This window comes from Manis javanica, chromosome 4, assembly GCF_040802235.1.
Source record: "Manis javanica isolate MJ-LG chromosome 4, MJ_LKY, whole genome shotgun sequence".
Lineage (NCBI taxonomy): Eukaryota > Metazoa > Chordata > Mammalia > Pholidota > Manidae > Manis > Manis javanica.
Window position 1 is genome coordinate 46,205,394 of NC_133159.1, and position 13,175 is coordinate 46,218,568.

At 40.2% G+C, this 13,175-nt stretch overlaps 1 protein-coding gene and 1 long non-coding RNA gene across 9 annotated transcripts in view; one reads left to right on the forward strand and one right to left on the reverse strand.

Moving 5' to 3' along the window:
• The window catches only part of DAB1 (DAB adaptor protein 1), a 405,590-nt gene that overhangs the window by 167,855 nt on the left and 224,560 nt on the right, over positions 1–13,175 (reverse strand). The gene's annotated exons all lie outside the window — the stretch shown is intronic.
• The window catches only part of LOC108400124 (uncharacterized), a 28,403-nt gene continuing 23,738 nt past the window's right edge, over positions 8,511–13,175 (forward strand). The window contains exons 1-2 of the long non-coding RNA XR_001853815.3: positions 8,511–8,784; positions 9,883–10,005. This is a non-coding gene — a long non-coding RNA (uncharacterized lncRNA). The remainder of the gene's footprint in view (positions 8,785–9,882; positions 10,006–13,175) is intronic.

Consider the following 13,175-nt stretch of genomic DNA (forward strand, 5'->3'; position numbering starts at 1 on the left):
ACCTAGTAACTTGGCAGGTGCAAGACTGGGATGTACGTCTGGGTCCAGCTCCCATGTTCTCTGATATTGTCTCATTTCTCTCCCAAACCTATACATACCTCATCTTCTTTGTATTCCTGTAATGTCTAGGAAAACAAAAGGGATCACTCTGTTCCTCAAAGGGCTGAGATAGATGTGAGTTTTGGAGAGGCCAAGGGTTGCCTACTCTTACTCTCAGTCTCTGCATGGAAATCGCCCACAGGTGTGAATGCTTTTGATACTTCAAAAATCCTTGCTCTGCTGGAATTTTGCAGCCTGCAGGCAGCTTGCTCTGTGGGGTCTTGGCTCCCTCATTGCTGCCTGCAACACTTGAAGGAGCTGAGATCCCAGGTTTTCAGATCAAGGCAAAGGGTTCACTATGGCTCAGTAGAAAAGAGAGGACTCTTTTGCATTATAGCTGGAAAACTGTCCTGTGGGTTGGGGGATGCAGGGCCGCTGGTTCCCAGAGCCTGGATTTCTTGACAGTAGAGAGGAGCAATACTGATGCTGGTATCTAGCTGCAGATGTTTTTCCATGGAACATCAGAGAGCTAAGCTGTACCAAACTGGGATAATTTCAAAGAAATGACAGGGAAGCACAGCCTTGATTGTAGACCCAGAAGGAACCCCATTTTGAATTTCAGAACTGCTCAATTAACAGAAATGACAAAAGGAGATGGTTTGTGCTCACTTAACACAATGCAAATCAGTCCAGAAGTCTTCAGAGAAGCCCCGCTCTTGTTACCACCTGCTATCTCCAGAGCACCTGCAAGGATCTTTTCCCACTGGAGGAAAACACAAGGCCTGGAAGAAAAGAATCCCCCTTTTCCCATTCTCTGAGATGCCTTAAAAAATGTTGTTTCAAAATGACAAGAAAGGCTACATGTTTACATCTGCTGTTCCTCTGCAGGTCGGCCTCTCAAGGCAGTTCTCATTGTCAAATCTTCCGCAGCAGGATGAGTGTAGAAGATTACTGCAGGCACTACTCAGAGGATTAACAGACACACACACACTACACATCAGACAAGAGGACAACTCGTCTACATGCTCTCTGGGAGGTCAGGAATGAGAGGTGCAGCACGAGATGTATGTCCCCACAGAGGGTCTGGCGGCACACTGACTAGAATATATTTTATGGAGGCGAGAGGAGGACGGACAAGGGGAAGGACGGTGGGGAGCCAACACTGACTGACAGGTGTGCATTAGCTTCCTAGGGCCGTTCTAACAAAGTACCACAAACTGGGTGGCTTTAAGTACCAGAAATGTACAGCCTCACAGTTCTGAAGGCTAGACGTCCAAGACGGAGAAGGTGTCAGCAAGGTCGGTCTGTGCTGAGGGCTGTGAGGGAGAATCTGTCCCAGGTCCCTGGCTGACCTTTCGTTGGCGGTCTCTGGCATTACGTGGTCTTCCAGATCCATCACTCCAATCCCTGCCGCCATCTTCACAGGGCCTTCGCCCTGTGTGTCTGCCCACATATGAATGTCTTCTTTTTCTGAGGACACCAGTAATACTGGAGTAGGATCTCATCCTAACTACATCTGCAATGACCCTATTTCTGAGCAAGGTAACATTCTGACATACCAGGAATTTGGACTTCAGCATAGGAATTTTTTTTTTTTTGGCAGTGTGCAGACATAACCCATAACACAGGTATTTAATCCATGCTAGCTCATCTAATCCTCAAAAGAATTTTATGGGAAAAAAAAGACATTATGTTTCCCTTTCTACTGATGAGCAAGTGGAGGCTCAGTAAGGTGAAATCTTTTGACCAGCTTGCATGGGTAGTAAGGATGGAGCTAACACACTTGAACCTGATCTGATGACCTAGTCCAGCTCTTTCCACTGTAGGATCTCCAGCCACAGTAAAACAGTCGCTTACCTGGTCTCCCTGCTACCACTGATGATCGGTCCCAAGTATTAGCCTTTCAAAATGAGCCCCAAGCTTCAGAAAGCAGAGCTGTATATCACAGGTACAGGGATCAGAGGCACATGGCCCTGGGGACCAGCCACATACCCCCAAAACACTATGAATCCCAAATCATGGGGTTATTAAAGCCAGAAGAGTCCTGAGGTGGAGAGAGAGTCTAATTGTCAGAGAGAGAAGCAGATGAGAGAGGAGAACGCATCTATGGCTTGCACCAGACAGCTTCCTCAAATTAAAGCAAGCTGGAGCAGAAATGGTCATGGCTCCTGACATTTCACAGAGGCCACTTCATTTCTTCTCTTTGCTATTTGGCACAGGGCCCAAATAACATTTTACTGTTTCACTATGGTTTAGACAAAGAGGATCTGAGTCTTATTAACAGACTTGCCAACAATTGGAGAGTGTGTTTTTTCACCAGGAAGGAAGAATTATAGTTGTTTTAGTCCCTGCAGGGGCTGTGAGGCTCTTGATTGTTTGATCTGAAAGCCTGGAATTACATGGAATTTCCTAATTAAGTCTCTAATTTGTCTTTTTTCAGATTTAGATCTAAATATGAGTAGCATATGGTCTCTGCCCTTAAGAAGTGCCCAGGACTGGAATCTATGTGCCTGCTTTTGCAAGTACCCTTTTGTCTGGCAGCAAACTCTGCCTGAGAAGTCTGATAAATTGATTTCAGCCAGCAGCAGGAAAGACTGAAACGAATGGGAAGGAGATTCCCAGAGCGGTGCTTGAGAAAACTGTTCTGACTTAGAACTTGTGGCCCCACAATCCACATCAGGATCTGTCACTGGCCTTTTCACCCTGGCATGTGTATTGGTATGTCCACACTCAACCCTCACCTTCCCATACACCACCACTAACACCTGCTCTTTGTGTCGCAGCCCTACACAGAGGTCTCTTGGCCAGGATTCTCCTGCCCTCCCCTCAGAGGCATCTCCAACCTTGTCTTGACTACAGTGAAATAAAACACATTTTCAGAAGGCCTATGAGATGCTAGGTGACAGAATGGAAAGAGAGGAAGATGACTAGAACATCTCCTTTACACCCAGCAGGCTTACAGCCTAGTGGAAAAACTGAAGATTCAAACCAATGGTAACAATCCATTGGTTTGATAACAATGATTGGATTGCCAGGGATGAGAAAAAAAGAAAAAAGTTAAGCTATAATTTTCTGAAATCCCACTATGTAGCTGTCCCTTTTTTTATGTTAGTCACATTATTTACATGGGTTACTTCCTATATCAGGAATCCTCAGAACAACTCGGTAGGAGACATGCACGAGACAGCCTGTTAAGCTAACCAATGTGTTGGACTGGCTTTTCTCGCTATCTCATGCTGGCTTCATTCTGAACACTTAATGCCAGGTACGCTACTTGATTTCTGTGCGATTCCATTAAGTTACGATATTTTCCAAGAATCCCATACTTTGGTTCCCAAACCTGTTTATCTGAGTTATACTTGTTGTTAAATACATAATTATGAAATATTACATATACCAGTGAAACATGAGGACAAAAAGAAAGGGAGTTGTTATTTCTATGAAGATGAAGTTCAGTATTTGGAAATAATAAAAAAAAAGGTGGGGGGCAAGTTGTAAAAAGAAAGGGCAGCAAAAACAACAAACAATTAAGTGAAAAAGCACAGGGACCCAAAAGTCTGGTTTCTTCACAAGTGTTTTTAAATCCTCATGACACTTAAAAAAAAAAAAACTGGAAAATCAGAGATGTTTTACAGACATGGACTTTATTAGAAGAGCACACAGCATTCCAATTAGCAAGACTGTATTCTAAGGCCAAGAAAGTCCTTATGCTGACATCAAAAGATCAATAAATTGATGCACATTTATTACATATTTTCAGTTGAAATAAAATTTAAAAGAAGGTATGAGTCATTTTTTTAATCATCCCAGACTTTAAATGATTCTTTTGGGGATTACCTGACCAACTACAGGTTTCAATCTTCTCTGCTAAGTGCTATTAGCAGAAAGATTTCTCTGTTGGGTTAACACACTATTAGCTAAGGAACTCCAGAGGAGTCTTCCTGCAAAGTAGGTCAATTCCTTGCTATATAATTCTGATTATGTCAAAGCATTTATTCATGAGTTTTCTAATTCAACCCACTTCAAATAGAGTCATATTTATATCACCACAAAAAAATTACATTCAAATTACAACTACAGCCTTTGCATGTAGCTCTTTGCTGAACATTAGAAAAATATTAACCATTTACATAACATATACACACTGAACTAACAGGGCCCCAAAATAGCATAACAATGGCCCAACTTGGAGGACTCTCACAGAAAGGTCATGGTCTTCTTGTACAGATTCCAGATGAGGTAGGTGCTTGCTCTCTGCTCACAGAATTCTTTAAAATACTATTGCACAATGTCAAATACTTGACAGTTAAAAACCTAGCACAATGACAAACTCAGGAAAGCCTCACTCTCAGGAAAGCCAGATACCATGCTGATATCCTGAACAGGCTGAATTTCCTGGTTTGATTTTTTATTCCTGACTGGAAGCATTACAGCATAGCAGGGGAGAGAAATACTGATAGACCTGGAATGTAGACTTTGTCACAGTCTATCTGTGTGATTTTGGGCAAGGTCCTTAACCTTTCCCTAGCAAAGACCACCCCCCCACAATCTAATGTGGTAATGGTATATCTACTCCATGGGATTGTTGTAAGGGTCAAACAAGAAGATGTATGTTAGGGTAGGAGTATTCTCAGGTCTCCTTGGAGTTCTGGCATTTTAGTTTCAGCATTAACCAGTGTTATAGAGAAGTATCCTATGTTCAACAAAAACTCCACCATAATCCCAATCTTGTTTTAGAATATTACACTCTTTCCTTGGCAGACAATATGTAAAATCTCTGTTGTTTGCCTGCCTGTTCTACTTCACTAATGGGAAGGATTGAGTGTGAAATCCGGATCCTTCTGTTTATGGGCAAAGATTTGCAAGAGAGCTCATTTTGTAAGGTAGGGACAGTGTATCTTGACGATCCGAGACCTCTGGGGCAAACGTACAAGTAACAAGGTCATAGGGGCACTTTACTTTTCTAATGTGAACTTTATGCACAATGTCCATGTAGAACTGGACACAGACATCCAGACCCTCAAGCAATATAACAATTCCCACAACTCTGCAAACCCGGTCTTCACCTTGCCACATATCACTCACGAACTCTGAAGCACACAGCCATGGCAAAGTGCACTGGGAACAATTTATGGAAACTGCTCAGTTCAGTGTCTGGTCCAGAATCAGCATTCCATAAAAGGTAGACAGAGGTATTACCAACATCATTATTTTTATTTTGTTTTAGTTATGTTATTTAACAATTTATTTTTCTATACTGACCAAAGCACATGTCATTCTTAGAGATTTTTACTTCCAAAGCAGTAAAATACAAGATATATCTGGTGTTTAGGTGTCACAGATTCTGTACTCCCCTCAACTCACAGTATAGGGCTAAAATGAAGGTATCTGACCTATTTAGTTATGGACTCAGTCCTTTTTATATCTCCCTCATGCTTTATGAGTTTTATGGCATCTTTTTCAAAATTGAGACTATACCGTCCCTACTTGTAAAATGGGGCTCTGACTCTTTTCCTTGGAAGAGTATGGTAGAAATAAATATGATCATAGATGAAAAAACTTGTAAAAGTCTGGAAGTACCAAGTGTTGACAAAGGCATGGACCAACATGAACTGTTGCCAGGATTGGGGACTGAACCAATCACTTTGGGAAAATTTGGTAATACATAATAAAGCTGAAAATGTACATAATGTACTTACAGCTAAAGATATACACACTTTCTGACCCAGCAATCCCATCCCACCGAAATGCAAGCTTACATGTACCAGCCTATGTTTTAAAAGAATGGTTATACTAACATTATACTAAGGAGTTCTAAGCCCAGATGTCATAGAATGGATTTTAAAAATTATGGCATATTCATATAACAGAATACTAAATTTCAATAAAAATAAATGAACACTAACCAACGAAGTGAAAGACCTATACTCTGAAAACTACAAGACACTCATGAGAGAAATTAAAGAAGATACCAATAAATGGAAACACATCCCATGCTCATGGGTAGGAAGAATTAATATTGTCAAAATGGCCATCCTGCCTAAAACAATCTAAAAATTCAATGCAATCCCTATCAAAGTACCAACAGCATTCTTCAATGAACTAGAGTAAATAGTTCTAAAATTTATATGGAACCACAAAAGACCCCAAATAGTCAAAGTAATCCTGGGAAGGAAGAATAAAGCTGGGGGGATTACACTCCCCAACTTCAAGCCCTACTACAAAGCCACAGTAATCAAGACAATTTGGTACTGGCACAAGAACAGACCCATAGACCAATGGAACAGACTAGAGAGCCCAGATATAAACCCAAGCATATATGGTCAATTAATATATGATAAAGGAACCATGGATATACATACAATGGGGAAATGACAGCCTATTTAATAGCTGGTGTTGGCAAAACTGGACACCTACATGCAAGAGAATGAAACTGGATCATTGTCTAACCCCATACATAAAAGTAAACTCAAAATGGATCAAATACCTGAATGTAAGCTATGAAACCATAAAAGTCTTAGAAAAAAAAATACACAAAAATCTCTTGAACATAAACATGGGCAACTTCTTCATGAACATATCTCTCCAGACAAGGAAACAAAAGCAAAAATGAACCAATGGGACTACATCATCATGAAAAGCTTCTTTTGTACATCAAAGGACACCATCAGCAGAACAAAAAGGCAACCTACAGTATAGGAGAATATATTTTTAAATGACATATCTGACAAGGGGTTAACATCCAAAATATATAAAGAACTCACACACCTCAACACCCAAAAAGCAAATAACCCTTTTAAAAGATGGGTGGAGGATATGAATAGACACTTCTCCAAAGAAGGAATTCAGATGGCCAACAGACACATGAAAAGATGCTCCACATAGATAATTATCAGAGAAATGCAAATTAAAACCACAATGAGATATTATTTCACACCAGTTAGGATGGCCAACATAGAAAAGACTAAGAACAATAAATGCTGGCAAGGATGGAGAGAAAGGGCAACCCTCCTACACTGCTGGTGGGAATGTAAGCTAGTTCAACCATTGTGGATAGCAGTTTGGAGGTTCCTCAAAAAACTAAAAATAGAAATACCATTTGACCCAGGAATTCCCCTCCTAAGAATTTACCCAAAGAAAACAAGTTCTCAGATTCAAAAAGACATAAGCACCCCTATGTTTATTGCAGCACTATTTACAATAGCCAAGAAATTGAAGTAACCTAAGTGTCCATCAGTAGATGAAAGGGTAAAGAAGATGTGGTACATATACACAATGGTATTCAGCTATAAGAAGAAAACAAATCCTACCATTTGCAACAACATGGATGGAGCTAGAGGGTATTATGCTCAGTGAAATAAGCCAGGTGGAGAATGACAAGTACCAAACGATTTCACTCATCTGCGGAGTATAAGAACAAAGGAAAAACTGAAGGAACAAAACAGCAGCAGACTCACAGAACCCAAGAATGGACTAACAGTTACCAAAGGGAAAGGAACTTGAGGCGTGGGTGGGAAGGGAGGGGTAAGGGGAATAAGGGGCATTACAGTTAGCACACATAACATGCAGGGGGCACAGAGAAGGCAGTATAGCAGAGAGAAGACAAGTAGTGACTCTATACCATCTTACTACACTGATGGACAGTGACTGTAATGGGGTATGTGGTGGGGACTTGATAATGGGGAGAATCTAGTAACCACAATGTTGCTCATGTGATTGTATATTAATGATAACAAGATAAAAAAAATGAACACTAAAGTATTTTATTACATGCAACAATGTAGATGAATCATACAAATATAAGCTGTGCTAAAGGAGATAAGCAGAACAGAATATACCACTGTGTTCTTGTATTTATATGAAATTGAAAATCTGACAAAATGAAACTAATTTATGATTTTATTTATTTGTAGATAAACTATGAAGAAAATCAAGGAAGTAAGTCTCATACAGGAGAGTTTCTGTTAGAGAGGAGGAAGTGATTATGACTGAGAAGGGACGTGGGGAAATTGTGGTGTGCTTGTTATGTTACAATGTCTTGATTTGGTATGTGTTTGAGGTGTTCATTTTTAAATCATTCATTAGGCTTTCCACCAATGTTTTATTCATTATTCTATTTTATGTATCTTTATTATGTTACACAATAAAATACTGGGGAAAAAAGGTATATACATAACACATCTAACACAGTGTGTGGCACCTATTAGGTACAAAAATGGAGAGCAGCTCCCAGCCCTCTTTCCACCTTCTAGAGATTAAAGGATAGTTGAGAAAGAAAAATATAAAATATATATATATGACATTTTAAAGGTTTTCTTTAACTAATAGCAATTAGTTTATTTAGGTTACTTTTAATAAGGGAGAAATAAAGGTTTTTTTTTTTTAAGTTTGAGGAAGAGAGTATCATCAGATTTCAGACTCATTTAGAAATCCTGTAATTTCATATTCAGACTCCATGCAGCAAACGGGCACCTGGGATTTGGGGTGGATTAGAGGCAAAGCCTGGACACCTCATTTAATGATGTAGGGCTGCTCTTCCAGGCTGTGGTGCTAAAAGAAGCCCCTGCTGCTTTTACTTAAAGGAGATTCCAGTGCAGCCAAGGTGGACGGCGGATCAAGGCCTAAAGCAGCAATCTGCTAAATATCTCAGTGACTGGGAAAACCCCAAAGGGCTACATACCATCCTTTGTACCTGCAGCCATTAATGACTTCCAGAGACCAGAGCTCATGGAGGGACAACAATAGGTGAGAAGTCAATTTAATTTTCGTTCTCTGCCTGCTGCATTCTTAACATGACCCTATGAGAATGTATGTCCAATGCAAATTGTGTATTTGTCGCTGATTCAAATGGCAGATCTAGTCTCCATTTCAGATTCAATCTTAGGCCTTTAGCTGCATTTAATGAAAAGTGGCTGTATTCACTATGAACCAATTTTCCCCTTGAGCTTTTATTACTGAGATCATCAAAATAAATCACCTTGCCTCCTCACTTGTACTGCTTTAAAAGCCAGGGGGGAAAATGGTAAAATCTTTTTAAAAAAATACTTGAAACATTTTTGTATACTTGAGACAATGATTAGCTATTGAAGTAAAGTTTTTTGCCCTCTCTTTTTACTGTGTGTGTGTGTGTGTGTGTGCAGGCAATATGAAGTTTGGGTTTCTTGTAAGTTTCTAGTAATTTACAATGGCTTGTTTTTACATGTAGTAAGGAAAAGCACTATTTAAATAAGAAAAACATTGGGACAGATGGTGAACACTGACCCTTAGGATATTAATCTGTCAAACAGAGGATTACAGCAGCGTGCCAATTTTCACAAACCAGTTCTGGTGTTTTAGAATTAATGTTCTTTTTCTGTGTTCATTTTGTCCTAGTTGAGGGGGTAAAAAGAGGAAAGAAAAAGAAAATAGCAATCCTGCAAGAACCTCTTCTTTAACACACACTGTTCACACTCTGGCGAATGTGTTAATCCTCCTTTTAAGCTATAAATCTTCACTTCTGCTCTTTTATAGGCTCCAAGAACAACTTTGTTTACAAACTTGACTTGGAAATGATCAAGCCAGTCTTAGAGCAAAGCAAAGGGAACTGGGTGATCAGTGTCTTGTCCTCCTGTCCCCTAGGCTCCACTTTTCCCTTCCCCCAATGTAAGACCATTTTCACTCCATTTTCTCAATTAGTTTTAACCCAGAACTTATTTGGGCTAATTACAATTTTCACAACACCCCCTCCCCTCAATTCTGATATGTCCCCAGGGGCATATGCATTAAAGGTTAAAGCAGCTGCACTGCTAATGTTAATGTTTAATGTTTTAATGTGTCAGCAACCTGGGACTTTCTGTTTTTCAGCTGCAAGCAAAGACTTTAACTGAAAGGCAGAACTTTGAGAAATTTCAAGGTTTGTGGACAGATTGGTAAAGATTTTCTGAAGAAACTCTGTGGAGGCCTTGAAACCATGCCATATTGGACAAGGTATTTTATACCAATTCTGGTCCTGGGTTAACAGTGACAAATTATGTCACCAAGTTCCATACATACACTTTCATGGAAATGCAAGTACAAAGTCTCTTTCTCTCTCTCTGGCTGTTTCTTTTCTGAGTGCGTATTACATTCCAGGCATGATCCAGGTTTATTCCCATGGAAGAAACCAAGCTAACCAATGTTCATCTTTTAACACCCAGCTCAAATACCAAGTACTCCTAACACCATCTCTCTTTCACCAACCCTTCTGCAGAAAAATTAACCTTTCACTCACTCCTTCAAGTGCATCTTCATAGCACTTAGTGCTTTTTCTCATGGTAGTGATGCCCAAACTTGTCTGCCTATATGAATTTTATGGAGACTCTTTTTTAAAGCATATCATTTTCTGGGCCTTCTCTTAGGATTCAGATCCATTCAGCAAGCCTAGGCTGATGTAGTGCCATGTTCTTTGTTAATCTTAGGAAACGTGATGTAGGCTAGTTTGAGAACCACACATATCACTTATCCCATCTGACCTCATTATATTACAATATAATCATCTGTACAAAAATGGGAAGGTAGTATAGCTCTTAAGTTATGAGCAAAGACTCTGAAGCCAGACTACCTGGGTTCAAGTCCCAGATCTAACACTTACTGGCTGTGAGATCTTGGGCAAATTACACAGTCTCTCTGTGTTTATTTTCCCAGTTATAAAATAGGGATATTAGTACTCAATGCACAGGGCTGTGGTTAGGATAAACAAGTTACTCTCTCTCTCTCTTTCTCTCTGTATATATACATTACTATAGGATAAAGAAGTTACTGGACCTTCTCTTAGGATTCAGATCCATCCAGCAAGCCTAGGCTTGTGTATACATACACACACACTAGGGCTCTTAGGTATGGCAAATGCTACTTACCATAAATGTTGGTCAATACTGTGGGGGAAAGGGGGGCATTTTATCTTTGTCCTCTGGCCTAATGTCAACCATCTAGCTCTATCTCAGTGGTGGTTGTCTTTCCAGATCAGGTAACCCAGTGCCCATAATACCCAGTGCCTTTATGCAACAGACATTCAATAAACATGGCAGGGAAGACAGTGATGTTCAGAAAACAAAAACAAGCTGTAGGTGAAGGAACCCAGGGTTGTCAATAAAAGGGCCCAGGATCCAGGTTCTAGCTGAACCTCTTCAAAAGCAAGCAAGGCTCATTGTACAGATGAGGAAAGTGAAACCATGACTTGATGGTCCTACGAGCTGCCTTCAAAACCTTTTTGAGTTTGAGTCCTCCAAGGACCAGATACCAGCAGTCTTTCTGCTTTACAGACCTAATAATCAATGACACTTCTGAGATGCAGCTGATCAACGCATTTCACAACACTATCATTGAACACTTATCTTAAAAATGCCCATGACAATATATTACACAACCTAATTGAGAGAATGGATTAAGTGTTTTCTTATCTCTTTACCTAAAAACTGCAAACAGGGAATGGAAATACTGTACAAGGAATGCAATATGCAGTCTCCCAAATCAACCACTTCAGGGAAATTCTGTTGGCTGTGTTAAAATAATTCTCCCCTGTGATTTGTTTTAACTGAATAGGTGCACTGCTACCTGGAATTAAGTACAGATACACGTGAGAGCAGAGGTGAAGAAGTCTAGCATGGGCTTTGCATTCAGGCAAGTTGGGTTCGAATCCGACCCAAGTCACTTCCCTGCTGTGGAGTGAAAACTTCACTTGTGAAATGAGTAGAGTCGCCACTGCTTATCAGGGTCATTGTAAAGAGTTAGTGCTACATTGCTAATCAAGTATTTAAAACACTGAGAAGCACTCAAGTACCTGAGGAATGATAGCGGTAAAGCCTCAGACATTCACAGAACACCTGATAACAGCAGCTACCAATTACTGAGCATCTGTCATGTTCTGGGTACTTGATGTGTATTATCAGTAATCCTCATCATCTCTTGAAAATGGAGGAATTTAATGCCCCATCTACAGGTGAAAAAACTAAGGCTCAGCCAGGTGGATTTGGCCAAAGCTGTGGAGTTGATAAGCAGACAGTGGGCTGGAGACAGAACTGTCTGTTCAGTTTACATTGTATCATAAGGCCTCTCCTTATGTGGGGGCCAGCAGGTCCTGTTCTATATTCTTGGGATACCAGGAGGAGAGAATTAGCTCCTACCCTGGAGGACCTTAATTTTTAAGGGAGGAATGGAAGTAAAAAGACAGAGGCAAGAGATGGTATGATCTAAAAGTAAAATATATGATGGGCTCCATGGCGGAGGTGAGTACTAGGCTGAGCAGCCCTGAATCTAGTCTCAGGCAGGGAAGGATGTTTTTGGTGGGGGAAGGAATAGCTGAGCTAATCTTAGAGGACAGGTAGGATTTTTCTTCAAAAAGAACACAGGAACGAACATTCTTGAAAGAGATAAACTTGAGCCAACCAAGGTACAAAGATGTAGGACAGTATATTCAGAATCTAGAACTGCACTGTCCAATGTGGTCGCCACTAGTACATATACTATTTAATTTGAATTAATTAAAAATAAATAAAAAATAAACAATTGGCTCTCTTCACACCAATCTCATTTCAAGTGCTTAACAGGAATATGTGGCTACCGGCTACGATATAGACCATTTACATCATCACAGAAAGTTCTTTAGGATTGCCTTGGAGGTATTTAATTTTGGATGATAAAATGCAAACTGTTAGTGTACAAACAGAAGCTAGAGAAGCAGGTGGGGACTAGATCATGAGGAGCCCTGTGATGACAGGGAACTGCTGAGGGTTCTAAACATATGTGATTGAGCTTGGGTTTTAGGAAGGACACCAAGACTGCAGGGTGTGAACAGCATGACAGGCATAGAAAGGCTTAGATACTGAAGGAATACAGACAATTAAACTAGGGCACAAACTAGTAGACAGAGAAGTGGGAACTCATGGAGAGAAACAGAAGCAAGGGACCACTTAGGGAATCTTAGACCAGGTGGATCTGAGACTGGGGTCCAAGCAATAGTGTTTTAAGTGTCCTATACAAGTTTACAGAGCAATCAAGTAATTAGAAGTATGAAACTAAATCAAACCTCCTCACTGAACAATTACATGAGAATACAAGCTTACTATAATATATATGGGCGTTTCTTCAAAAAGGGCCCCAACCCTTGAGCCCAGGATTAA